Genomic DNA, 13369 nt, shown 5'->3' with positions numbered 1-13369 from the left:
GTGATGTTTATAGACTTAATTTTCAAAAACAAATAATTAAAAATCAAATAGGATATTACTCGTTAAAAACTTGTTTTATTTTTGGAATTTGGTTAACAATTCACATGTTTGTTTTCATCATTCTGAAAACTCTGGGTGAAATCAAGTACAATTTTTAAGATTTAAGAATTAAATAGTTGTCAAAATGGTGTCATAATTTTTAAAATTTTGTTTTTGTTTTTAGAATTTAAATATAAAAAAAATATTTATATATAAAATGAAAATCATAACCAACTAATTGTAAATAAGAAAACAAGCACAATTCTTAAAAAACAAGTCGTTATCAAATAAGATCATAATTATTCAACTAAAAAATTATAATGATAATAAAACGCAATTTAATGCTCTTTTTCCTAATAACACATGAAACATAAATGACATCCAAATGAATCTATGAAAACTTCCACACCATTGAATTTCAAAGTCATTTAAGGGCAAGGGTAGAAACGGAAAGAGCTGATGTGATTTTAAGAAAAGAAAATTAATTACACGAATTTGAGGTTCTAATTTAGTATAATTATGATTACTCCATGCTCAACGACTAAGTTTGATGAAAAATATTACCTAAACCATGAAATAAATATCCACCAAATTTGTCTTTTATTTCATAAATATTTTTATTATTTTAAATTACAGTATTATCTTTTACATTTCATAGACGTTTCAAAACTACCTCTAAAATAGATTTTCTTTAAAATTTCAAATAAAAATTGAGATCTAAAACGATATAGTAGTGAGCTAGAATGGTGTATGGCGATCTAGATTTTTATTATAGATCACTGCACAATAATGTACGTCCTAATTTGTATTTGAAATTGTAAATGATTTCTAATCTTAAAAAATAAAGGTAGTTTTTAGATATTTATGAAAAGATCAAGACAATAATAGCAAATTTTGAGGATATTTTTATAATTTAATAAAAAAATATATATCACTCTGTATTAATTAGGAGATATTTTTTTAGAGAAAAAAGGGCGATCACTTGGTAATATGTTTTTTTAAAAAGTAAATTTTGGTCTTATGATAAAAGTTTAATTTTTGTTAGAGGTAGAAACTTCTCGACTAATTAAAATTATTAGTATCTTTTTAAGTCTCATCTCTTACCTCTTTTCTTTTAGTTCATTTTTTAACTCTTACTTGAATTACAATATTCATTTTTTTTAACATAAAACAATTTTATTTTAAAATATAATTTTTTTAATAAAATAAAAATAAATATTTGAACTATGAACCTCTTTATTACTAACCTATATTATATGTCAATTGAATTATGTTTGTTTTAAAATTTTTTAATATTTAGATGTTATTCAAGCTAGATTTCTTTAGATAAATGTATGAGAATTGTGACTTGGACAATTGAGGGTGTGGTTTTTGTTTTCTCCTAATTTGCTTATCAATAAAACTATGCCACTCTTACTTACTATCTTTTTTTTCTCTTCTTTTTTCCCTTTTTTTTTCTTTTTTTTAATGTACTGAGTTACAATAAAACAAAGCAAACTTTACAGTTAGGCCAAGACACCATATGATCAAAACAAAAACACAACCAAAGAAATTAAAAGAAGAACAAGAATAAAAAAAAAAAAACCCAATTACACAGAAAAAGCACACACAACTCAAGGAAAAAGATCCCAAGGAGAAGAACTTATTTGAGTCCCTTCAATAGAAGCCCCAAGCCATGGAGAACAATAAAGAAAAACCTCAGACCACACAACCTGACTAACCACCAGGGGAGAATGCAAGGTAGCTCCATGGACAAAAAGATTTTCCGTATGCGACAAATATGAGAGATGACAACACACCAAGCAACTCTCTAGACCTTATAACTCAAACAATTACTCACACTAAAGTGATAAATCCAATTGAGTTTTGTATCTCAATGAACGATGCTACGATCACGTGGGAACATGCTCCCTACAAGAGCATGTCCTCCCAGTCAGTTTAGTTAAAAGGGCAGTTAAAGAATAAATGGTCCTTAGTCTCAACTCCACCAGTACATATAACACATACACTAGGAACATCAGAACACCACATGCTAATACAATCACTTGTTTGTAACCAATTTTGAACAACGAAAGAATCACTATAAGAAATATAGATTTTAGCGACAAATTTTAGTGAAAATTTTAAATCATTGCAACTTTAGAGACAAAAAATATATTTCGTCTCTAAGTTTGCGACAGGACGATTATATGTCGTAGCCTAGCGACAAAATATTAACTTTGTCGCATATACCTTGCAACGAAATGATTATTCGTTACAATTATGTTAAGACAAAACTTTAAAGTGTTGCATTCTATGACGAAAATAACATAAAGTTGCAAAGCCCAATTAAAAAAAGCGGAAGTTTGGCGCAGATTTAGAAGCATAGCAATGAAAAGCCCATAAAGTCGTAGAGGGCTAGTGCTGATTAGCCCAAATCATTGTAGGCCCAGCGACGATTGGTCTATAACGTCGCAAGGTTTTTTTTCCTACCCACACTTAATGCTCAATAGGGTTTCACCATTTTACCTAAAATTAATTTGCATCGTTTAAAACTTTGGAGGGAGAAGTTCTGTCGTTCAAGAGTTTGAGGAAATTTCCTTTCTTCTGGCGTGAGGCAAAACCTTCAGAGGAGGTTCGTCGGCATGAAGGAAACCTTCAGAGAAGGGAGGAGCTCCAGCGTGAATCAACTTTAGCAGAGGGCGAAGCTATGCAGTGTGGCTATAATTCCGTGAGTGATAAATGAAAGCTTGTTCATGGAAGGTAAATGTTAATTAAGTTTTAAATAATAAGTTAATATTTTTTTTATAACTATACACCCTAAATGCTAGAAAATTTAGAAAAAACGAAAGCTAGTAGAAGCAAGCTTCCTTTCCATTATTGTGCTAGAACAAAATTGTTTTTGTTTCGCTGAGAAGATAAGGTACGAACATATATACCTTATTTCATATTATTCTCGATCGTCTTTGAAGAATTGTTTTTCAAGTATAATCCCTCGATCGTTCATCAATGCGTTGAACAACACGAACAAGCGAACAACTCGATCTCCCTTGAACAAGTAGCAACTCGATCCTTGAACAAACTAGACACTACCACAAGATTACCTTGGTATTCTCGATGTGAGAATCCAGGAGTGGTGGGCTCTAGCTTATTTTGGTTAGAGGGAAGGTTTAGTATGGAAGAGAAAGACGATCGAGATAATGACAACACTATCGTGTAGATGAAAGTATATCGCATAGACAGGCTACTTGATCGTTTAGTTTTTGAAGCTATCGTGTAATATCTCGATTGCTGATAATGTGAGTCGTGTGTGATTTTTTTTTTTTTTGAAATAAAATTTCATTTTATTTCAAATTTGCCATAAAAATGTATAACTACCCACTAAGGGTGGTTATGGAGAAAAAGAAATTAATTATCATATAATTAATAAATTATAAATAAATACGATAACTAACTTATCATATTATATTTATAACCTATAGTTTTAATATTGTATCATATACAACATATAAACCATAGTTCTTTTTCTTTATTTATGACATTTAATATAAATCATATTTATATTAAATTTAATAACTATGAATCTTATTCATAGAAATTATATTTGAATCATATTCAAATACTAGTTCCTCCAATCAAACAATAATGTATCAAATACATTATATCAATTGTATCATGTATAATCAAGTTCACTCTTATTAATTTGAACATTTCAAATTAACCCAAAATTTGATTCTCAACTTAAATCCATTGAGCTACCAAGGAGATCTTATGGACCTATAGCTTGACGCTTCAACGGTACGTAAATAACTGATTAAACTCTTTAATCACATTATCTACCATCAGTTAATTGCCGGCACTCCACTAAAGATCGACAGCTGTACTTTTCGTACTAAAGATATATTTCTGTGTTCATTGGATATAACCAATCAATAATACGATGACCCTTCACAAATCACTCGTAAGTATAGTTGGGTCAATTTACCATTTTGTCCCTATAGTTACATCTAACTTCTTAAGTACTAGTGATCACTCTAATGAATAATAGATCATAGTTCCACTATGACCAAACCCCTCTTGGGCCAAGAGAGGGTGTGGCGCTACATTGTTCAAGACTCGGAATCAGCCCTTAAGGGAGCAATTTATCTATTTACCCCTGCTTTGAGGAAGGAGTGAATTCCATCTTGTGTAGCTGAGTTCCCAATTCTCCAATTAGACGAATCTAAAAAATGGTAGGCTTGTTGAGTCGGCAATCAGGCCACTCTCATCTATGCAAATCAAAGGTCCGCCCTCATAGGAATGAGTTCACAACTCACTCAGGATTAAGGCCATGTTATAAATGGTCATCCAAGTGAAATGAAAGTCTCAATTATGAACAAAATTATATAACGAGACTAAACATTTCGTGGTCTGATCTTATACAAACTCCTTTGTATAGAAATCCCCGCTCGCATGTCTAATACATGAATGACCAAGATCAGATCATTTATAGCATTTTATAATATTTGTAACACCTACAAAGTGGGCCATACTCGTAGTGTCACCAAGATAAGCTACCCAACCTTATCCATATACTATAAACCATTTAGGTTATCACTTAAAACAAGATCCACTTGTATGTCTCCACATACATGTTTAAGTTACAACGATAACAATGGAACTTAGTTTATTGGTTTGTGGTTAATGCAACTAAAATATCAAATATTTCATAGACAATGTGAATAAAATATCATATATTATAAATCACAAAATGTTTGTTTATACAAACGTTTACAAACTACAAGACCCTACGAGATTTAGGGCATCAACCCCAACAATATTTGAATAGAAAAGGGAAGATGGCACATCTTTGAGCCCTAATGACATCTTCTATCAAATTCACTATTATGTGGGAAGGGGTTGGACAGATAATGCAGCTATAGAAGCACATTTAAGTTTTATATGATGATTTAATGTATAGGTTTAGTTTTAAATGTTATTATGTTTATGCATAATATTGTTTGTTTGTTTGTTTTTTAATATTTCTAATTGTGTAGCAAATAATAGAAGTATTAAAAGAAAAGCAAGTCAACTCAAGTACACCAATGACTGATGAAGAATATGTTTACTACTTTTGGAAAAAAATCAATATAGGGTAAAGTGATGGGATATGGACTGAAACCACCGGCAAGTTAGAAAGGATCATCTTACTCACAGGAGTATGTCAAATTGTTAAAGGCTTGCTTTGCAAAAGCTGAAGAATTTATTGAAATTTTAGAAATATTTATGGGAGCAAGTTCATCTCTTAGTATGCTAATTTTATAACTCCCAACTTTTGTTCATATTCTATAAATGTTTCTTTTTTAATTTAGTCTTTATGATTATATTGTTAATTATGATTATGTTTTTATCTAAGAATTGTGACTCTGAAAGTAGAATTGTTAGTTATTATGGGTTGGAATGAGTGTTTAATTTTTTTTTTTCAAGAGTGGATTAAGTGAAGTACACTTCGAAGTTTTTGTAATGGTTCGCGTAAATGAGATTGAATAGAGGGGAGGGAGAGGGGGAGGAGGGGGAGGGTGAAAGTATAATTGAAACTTGTGGATTTTGAATAGGAAGTTATTGTGGGTTGGAATTGTGACCTTGGAATTAGAATTGATGTTATTGTGGGTTTGAAGTAGCATTAGAGCCCAATTGGATCATTGTCTTGTTGGAAAATAGATGTCAATTACAAATTTTTAATGGTTTTGGAAGAACCTAATATTGATAAGAAACCTTCAAATTTAGAAATAAAAAAGGTGGTGTTCTGGATTCACTTTCTTGACCTTCCATTTGAGTTTCAAAATAAGGTTATGGCAAAGAGACTGGGAGATACAATTGGTAAATTTGTTGAAGTTGATTGCGACCAAGAAGACTATTGTCAGGGAAATCTTTGTGGATTTTCCAACAAGAGCGTAGCTCAACTGGCATAGTGTTCATACTATCAATCTCGTGGTTTGAGGTTCGATTCCCCCACCCTACACTTTAATTACAATATCTTTCTTAAAAAAATAAATAAATCTTTGCGGATTAAGATTGATATCAGCAGTTGGGTAGAATTAAGGTATGAAAGATTATTTGAGTTTTGTTTTGCATGTGGCTATAAAAGAACCCCATGCTAATTATCCTCCAAGAAAATCATCTTTCCCTTTGGGTAGAATTAAGGTATGAAAGATTATCTGAGTTTTGTTTTGCGTGTGGCTGTAAAAGAACCCCATGCTAATTATCCTCTAAGAAAATCATTTTTCCCTTTGAAGAATCCAGCTGGATGAAGAAGGAAACAAATGACAGGAGGTACTTCTATCTAGGAAGATGACCCATTGATTACAACTAAAAGGAAGAGAGAGAGGAGTACATTGAATTGCCCTACTAAAAGAAGTAGGATATTGTTTAATATGAATTTGAAAGCTGGAGAGGATGAAGAATTTATGGCAGTGGCTGTTGAGCAGCCCTGTTAAGAGAAATGAAAACGATTTGTTGGAATGCTAAAAGGTTGGAAAACACTCGAGTATTCCGTTCTCTATGTGATCTTATCCGTTCTAAGAATTCTGACCTGCTGTTTATTTCTGAATCAAAATATGATAAAGAGGGTTTGTTTGAAAATTAAATACAAATGCAAGTTCTATGGTATCTTACCAGTTTGTAGTTTAGGAGTAAAGGAAGGTCTATGCTTATTCTGGAAAGATTCTATATTAGTTGACATTAAATCCTATTCAGCTCATCACATAAATGCTATGGTAGTTTAGCGGGGTGTTGTTTGGAGGTTTTCTGGGATTTATAGTTACCTAAAAGAAGATAGAAAGATCCTTACTTGGGATCTTTTATGAATACTACACGATGGTAATTCTCATCCTTGGCTTGTTGGAGGCAACCTAAACAAAATCCTCAATGACAATGAAGAAAAAGGAGGTTCTCTTTGTAATAGCAGTCATTTGAAGAAATTCAGGGATTGTCTAGATGATTGTGAACTAATGGATCTAGGATTTTTAAGCTCTCCTTTCACATGGCACAGATTCAAGAACGGGACTCGTATATTGGAGAGGCTTGATTGTTTTTGTTTGCAATAATTCATTTTGGGAGCTATTAACAGGAAGTCTGTAACCCATTCAAATTGGCTCTTTTCTAGCCATCGTCCTGTTGAGTTCCAATGTTCAAACTCCTTATTTAGGAAAAATCTATCCAAAAGACCTTTCAAGTTTGAAGCATTTTGGACATTACATGAAGAGTGTAAAGATATTATTACAAATGTTAACTACTAGTCTCTAAAAGAAAATGTTGGACATTTTGAAAATAGTTTGGCTTTATACTCTAAAGAGTTGTGGAAATAGGGAAGATTTTTTAATAGAGAATTAAAAAGGAAAATTGAATATTGTAAAAGAGCTTTACAAGTCTCGTATGAAGTTTCGACAGAGGTTGATTTTGATAGAGTTCATGAAGTAGAATTTGAGCTAGAAAATTTGCTTGGACAATAAGAGATTTTTTGGAAACAAAGATTTAGGGGAGAGTGGTTGAAATGGGAAGAGAATTATACCAAATGGTTCCATAAGAAAGCATCTTTGAGGAGGAAGAAAAATGAAATTGTGAGGATCTTAAACTCCTTTGGGGCATGGTCTAAGGAACCATTTACTCCTTTGGGGGCATGGTCTAAGAAAAGGTAATTGAGAATACATTTATTTCTTTCTTTTAGAATATTTTTACATCTGTCAATTCAGACAAGAAGCATATTGCCAAGGTTCTGAATCCTATCCAACCTGGCAGAGATGAATGCTCGATTACTAGCAGAGTTCACTAAAGAAGTTGAATTTGCGGTGTCTCAAATGTTTCTTACAAAGGCACTAAGCCCCAATGGGTTCTTAGCATTATTTTACAAAAAAAATATTGGAACATTATGGGACAGAAGACAATTGAAGAGTGCTTACTAATTTTAAATAAGTCTGCCAGTATCACAAATTGAAATTCAACCAATATTGTGCTTGTTCCAAAAGTTCCAAACCCTCGAAGTGTTGATCATTACTGGCCTATAAGCCTCTGTAATATCAATTATAAAGTTGTCTCAAAAGCTATTGCTAACCGATTGAAGCCTCTGCTAAATGACTTCATTTCATAACCTCAATCAACCTTTGTTCTTGGGAGAGCAATAACAGACAATGTTATTATTGACCATGAATGTATACATTGCATCAAAAATAAGAAATCAGGAAGAAATCATGTAGTTGCTTTAAAAATTGACCTTAGCAAAGATTACGATCGGGTTGAATGATCATTCCTTGAAGTTGTTATGTCCAAGTTGGTTTTCATGATGAGTGGATTTCTCTTTTTATCAATTGTATCTTCTTGGCTCGGTTTTCAATTATGATAAATGGTGAACCCAAAGGACAAATCATCCCAAGCCATGGACTTCATCAAGGTGATCCTCTTTTTCCATATCTATTTCTTATTGTTGTTGATGTATTGTCCTCTAGTGAGTAGATTGCTTTAAATAATGGAGAAATATCAAGAATTCAGGTGGCTAATCTAAGCCTAAAGTTTCTCATTTATTGTTTCGAATGATTATCTTTTATTCTATGGATCTAATGAAGTGGAATTAATTAATCTGAAAGGGATTCTAAGAGCTTTTGAGTCTGCTTCTGGTGCTTTAATAAACTACTCAAAGTTTGCTTTGTTATTATCTCCAAACATCCATAAAGATAGACAAGATTACCTATGTAATATTATAGGTGTAATCCCTATTGATGACTTTGGCCTCTATTTGGGTATCCCGTCTTCACTTTCAAGAAGTAAGAGCAAGGATTTTAGATTCATTGTTGATAAGGTATGGAAAGTAGTTAATGAGTGGAAAAGAATATTCTTTTCAACTAGGGGAAAGAAGGTTCTTATTAAAAGTGTAGTCTAAGCAATCCCAACTTATAGTATGAGTGTTTTTAAGCTCCCTAAAAACTTGTGTACTGCAATGGCTAAAATGTTTGCTAAATTTTGGTGGGGTTCTTCTGAGGACAAGAGAAAGATTCATTGGATAAGTTTGGATAAAATATGTCTTATAAAGTCCATGGGTGGTCCAAATTTTAAAGACTTAGAGGGCTTCAATTGTGCCTTGTTAGCCAAACAATTTTGGAAGATTCTAGTCTACCCGAACAACTTAGTCTCTAAATTCTCAAAAGGAATTTACTTTCCAAATAGTTCAATTTTAGATGCTATTCTTGGCTCAAATCCTTTCTACTTTTGGAGAAGCTTGATTTGAGGAGAGGATTCTTAAAAGAAGGTCTTCGATTTAGAGTTGCTAATGACCATAATACCAAAATGTTTGCTGACCCTTGGCTCCCAAAAGAGCTAACTTTCAAACCTCTTTGTATTAATCCAAGGTTTTTAAACTCTAAGGTGGTTGACTTTATCAACTATCAAAGAGAATGAAATATTGGTTTGTTGAAAGAGGATTGCAATCCCAATGATATTGATATTATTTTAAAAATTCCTTTGAATTTAAGACTTGTTGATAAGGGGATATGACATTATGAGAAATCTAGAATGTATACAGTTAAAAGGGGATATAAATGGTTCAAAAAATCCATAATATATGTTCATTCCTTCCGTTCAAACCTTATGAAAGATGTATGAGAATATTTGGAAACTTAAAGTGCCTACTAAAATAAGGCATTTCATGCGGAAAGCTGTGAAAAACATTCACCCTACAAAGCTTAATTTGTTGAAGAAAAGAATGGATATTACTCCTTGGTGTCCATTATGCTCTACTGATTTTGAAAGCACTAATAATATATTATTTACTTGTTTTTGAGCTAAGTCCATCTGAAAAACTCTATCTGTTTGTAATATTCTCTTTTCTAACTTCAATGGTAGCTTTGTAGATAGATGGTTTGAGATTAGTCACGATGTAAGGATGATGGATTAAGTCTGTTTGCCATTGGTTGCTGGACTATTTGGTATGATCGAAACAAATTAATCATAAAGAGAAGCTGGCTCCATGTGAAATTAAATGTAAATGGATTCTCCAATATCAAGCAGATTACCTTTTTGCTCTCAATAAGAAGTTCTCAATTTATGGGAATTTCTTGAATCTACAGGTCAAGTCATCTTCTCATGGGATACCTCCTTATCAAGGATGGTTCAAAGTCAATGTTGATGCATCTTGGAGATCTTCTCAAAATCTGACTGGTTTGGGAATTTCATCCGAAATTCATCAAGGATGTTAATAGCTATGGAAACTATCAGGTTGGATTTGCATTTTCCAGAGGTATTAGTTGAAATTAGAGTGATTCTTGAAGACATTAGAACTGCTAAATTGATCATTCCTCTTCAAAAACTTGTAGTAGAATCTAATTGTAAAAGAGACATTGATTTAATCTTCAAGAAACATGAAGCGTGGGGTAAGGAAGCTTGTTGGTTGGAGGAAATTTGGTTGCTTTCTAAATCTTTTGCTGAAAGTCACTTTAATTCATATAAGAAAAGTTTATAATACAGTTGCAGATGAAATAGCAAAAGTTGCTAGAGACAATGTTTTTTCTAGTTTGTGGATGTCTGACTTTCCTTCCTCAATTCTTTACTTGGTTATAAAGGATTTGTATTGATTAATTGCCCATGAGACTTAATAAAATTCTAGTTTTTAAAAAAAAAAGATTTTTGTTAACCTACATATGGTAACCCTTTTTTTTTTTTTTTTTTTTTTAAACTTTGAAGTTTGGTTTGCTTATATCAATACCAAATATTAGCATGTGGATAATGTTAACTATATAATTTTATTTGTTTCATTCAAAGATAGAACTTTTAAAAAGGGAGTCTTAAATGAATAAGGTTTTATTTAAAATAAAAATAATAATTGTGATAAAAAAAAAATCACCACATCAACTATTGAGACAAAAACAACAAAAGTGTCGCAAAGTTATTCATGGTATCTTATATGACATTGTTTTTCATTTCGTCGCAACCTGCAATGTTAACGTAAATGTTGCATATTGTGACTTTCATGTCTTACGTCGAAGAATGCGACATTATTACCATAGTCACAATAAGCGACGAATGTCTTGACATCGCTCGTTGATGACTAAAATTAGGGTGAACGCAATTATGCGATGCATGTCTTAAGTTATGTGTTAGTCCTCATGCATTGATGGTCGTTATTTAATGCGTTGGACTATGCAATATGCGATTACGAATGTATGCGATGACCATGCGTTCCTGCCACAAGTTTTCTTGCGCTCTCGCCAAGTATAACGAGAACGTAAGTTTCTCAGGTGATCCGAGGTCGAACTCAGGGACTTGTCGCTAAATGCCATGCGGTGATGTATTTGCGGCGGATGAATAAAAGAATGATGGAGGTTGTAAGCTAAAAACTACTCCTACTTCTAACTAACAGATTAAGCGATGAGAATAAGAATGAGAGGTAGAGACACGACAACTGTTGACGCGTAGTAAATGCATGGAAAAATAGATAAAATAGTGAATATGTCTTCATCGCAACCCTTAAGATTGACCGCAAGGGCAACCCCAGCCAACGCAAGCTATGCGATCATGCTATATACATTTGTGCTTAATTCTAGGACGCATGCGATGTATATGTGAAGTGTCGAGAGGCCTTATTCCTAAGTCTCTATCCCTGCTCATGTGCTCCCATACATAAACAACATGTCCACATACCACCGTATCCTACTTCTTGGACGTATGCAATGTCCTCTCCATAGGGTGCATATGCTGTGTAATAGCAAACGGAGCTTATTCCTGAGTTCCCCATTCTTGCTTATGCGATCCAATCCGCTCTCCCGAGACTTAGATTTGATTTTTAGACTACTCTTCCAAGTATGCCTAAATGATGAGTGATGCGCTCATAAGACAAAGTAATCGCATAAACTTGGTTTATGTAAGATTATTCCTATCTCTAGTGAACACTTGCTTACATTGCTTAATGCGACCAACCACTTATCCTCCCGGGCAATTGGTTGTTACTGACTTTACTCATAGACAAGTATTGCGTCCGCTTATAGACAAGCGTTGCTACAGCTTCACATTAAGCAAATAAGGTTTTCTTACAACACTCACGAAATGCACACCTCCCGGTGGTTTGCTACATGCTTCATATTCCTATGTCGTATGATTAAGTATGCGATATTCTAACAGTCTCACTAAGTGATGCAATGAAAGTTAAAGATGCTAAGTAATGAAGATGGAGATGGAGTCGAAGAAAAATACAGAAATGCATTGATCAAAAAATGTATTAATTTCTTAAGCCAAAATATAATACAACACAATAAAAGAAAAGAAGAGAAATGGAAAGGCGAGCTGGAAGCAATGTCTTGCTTCCAGCAGATGTGTGTTAAGACTGTCGGTGGTGTCATGGAAGGGCGGTGGAGCAGACTCTTTCAAGCTCTGACTCCGGTGAAGGCTCCGATCATCACTCAAAATGGATGAAGGAGATGAAGAACTCTCAAGCTTTCTCTCACGCTTTCGTCTAGATCACAAGGATCCGCCCTAAGGCGAGCCTTAGGCGAAAAACCTTGGATGATATGAAACTCTACTCATCGGCTTCTATTTATAAAGCTTGATTGCAAACAGCATTAATGGACCTGCTCTGATTCTGACATTCATGGCGCGATGGTTCTTTTCTGAGTCTCTACTACTCGCAGTGTGGTAGATGGGATGTCAACATCACCTTTTTGATACTCCTAAGATATGCGTTCATGATTGGTTTCTGAAGTACCATTGCATTCTACCAACCTTGCGATCACCCTTCTATCATGGTTATTTTTTTGTAGCCGCAAAACTCATGTGATCAACACATTCGCTTGATGACCATAACTTCTATGTGATGGCCACATTCGCTTGACGATCGTAACTTCTATGCGATGGACGCATGCAGTTGATGGTCGCAACATCCATGCGTCGAACGTATGCGTTCGCCTTTGTGATGGAGAAATTCTCCGCATGCGTCTTTGTGATAGCCCGACTTCCGCGTATGCATCCGCTTCCCGCGTTAGCTACAAAGATAGACAATTGAACGCATAATAACGCATAATAATGGGTTAGCTAAGATTCTTAATGCCGAACGACGCAAACTCATTTTCTCATGAATTCCTAACATATTCGCCGCATATTTCACTTAACAATCCTCATAATTCTAAATAAAAGGCCTAAGATGACGTGCATTTCTGCCCGTCATCACTCATAGCTTGCGACTTACGTCAAACATGCATCGCAATGTGCGATGGTTTCCAAAAATTCGTCGCAAAATATCTTCAGCGACTCGGATTCACGGATGTCTGATGCGACGATTATATTTTCATTGCTAAATGTGCTCTCGACGAAATAAAAGCATTAGTGATGTTTTTTT

The sequence above is a fragment of the Benincasa hispida genome, chromosome 4 (genome assembly GCF_009727055.1).
Source record: "Benincasa hispida cultivar B227 chromosome 4, ASM972705v1, whole genome shotgun sequence".
In the NCBI taxonomy this organism is placed as follows: Eukaryota; Viridiplantae; Streptophyta; class Magnoliopsida; order Cucurbitales; family Cucurbitaceae; genus Benincasa; species Benincasa hispida.
Note: the sequence above shows the minus strand (reverse complement) of the source record.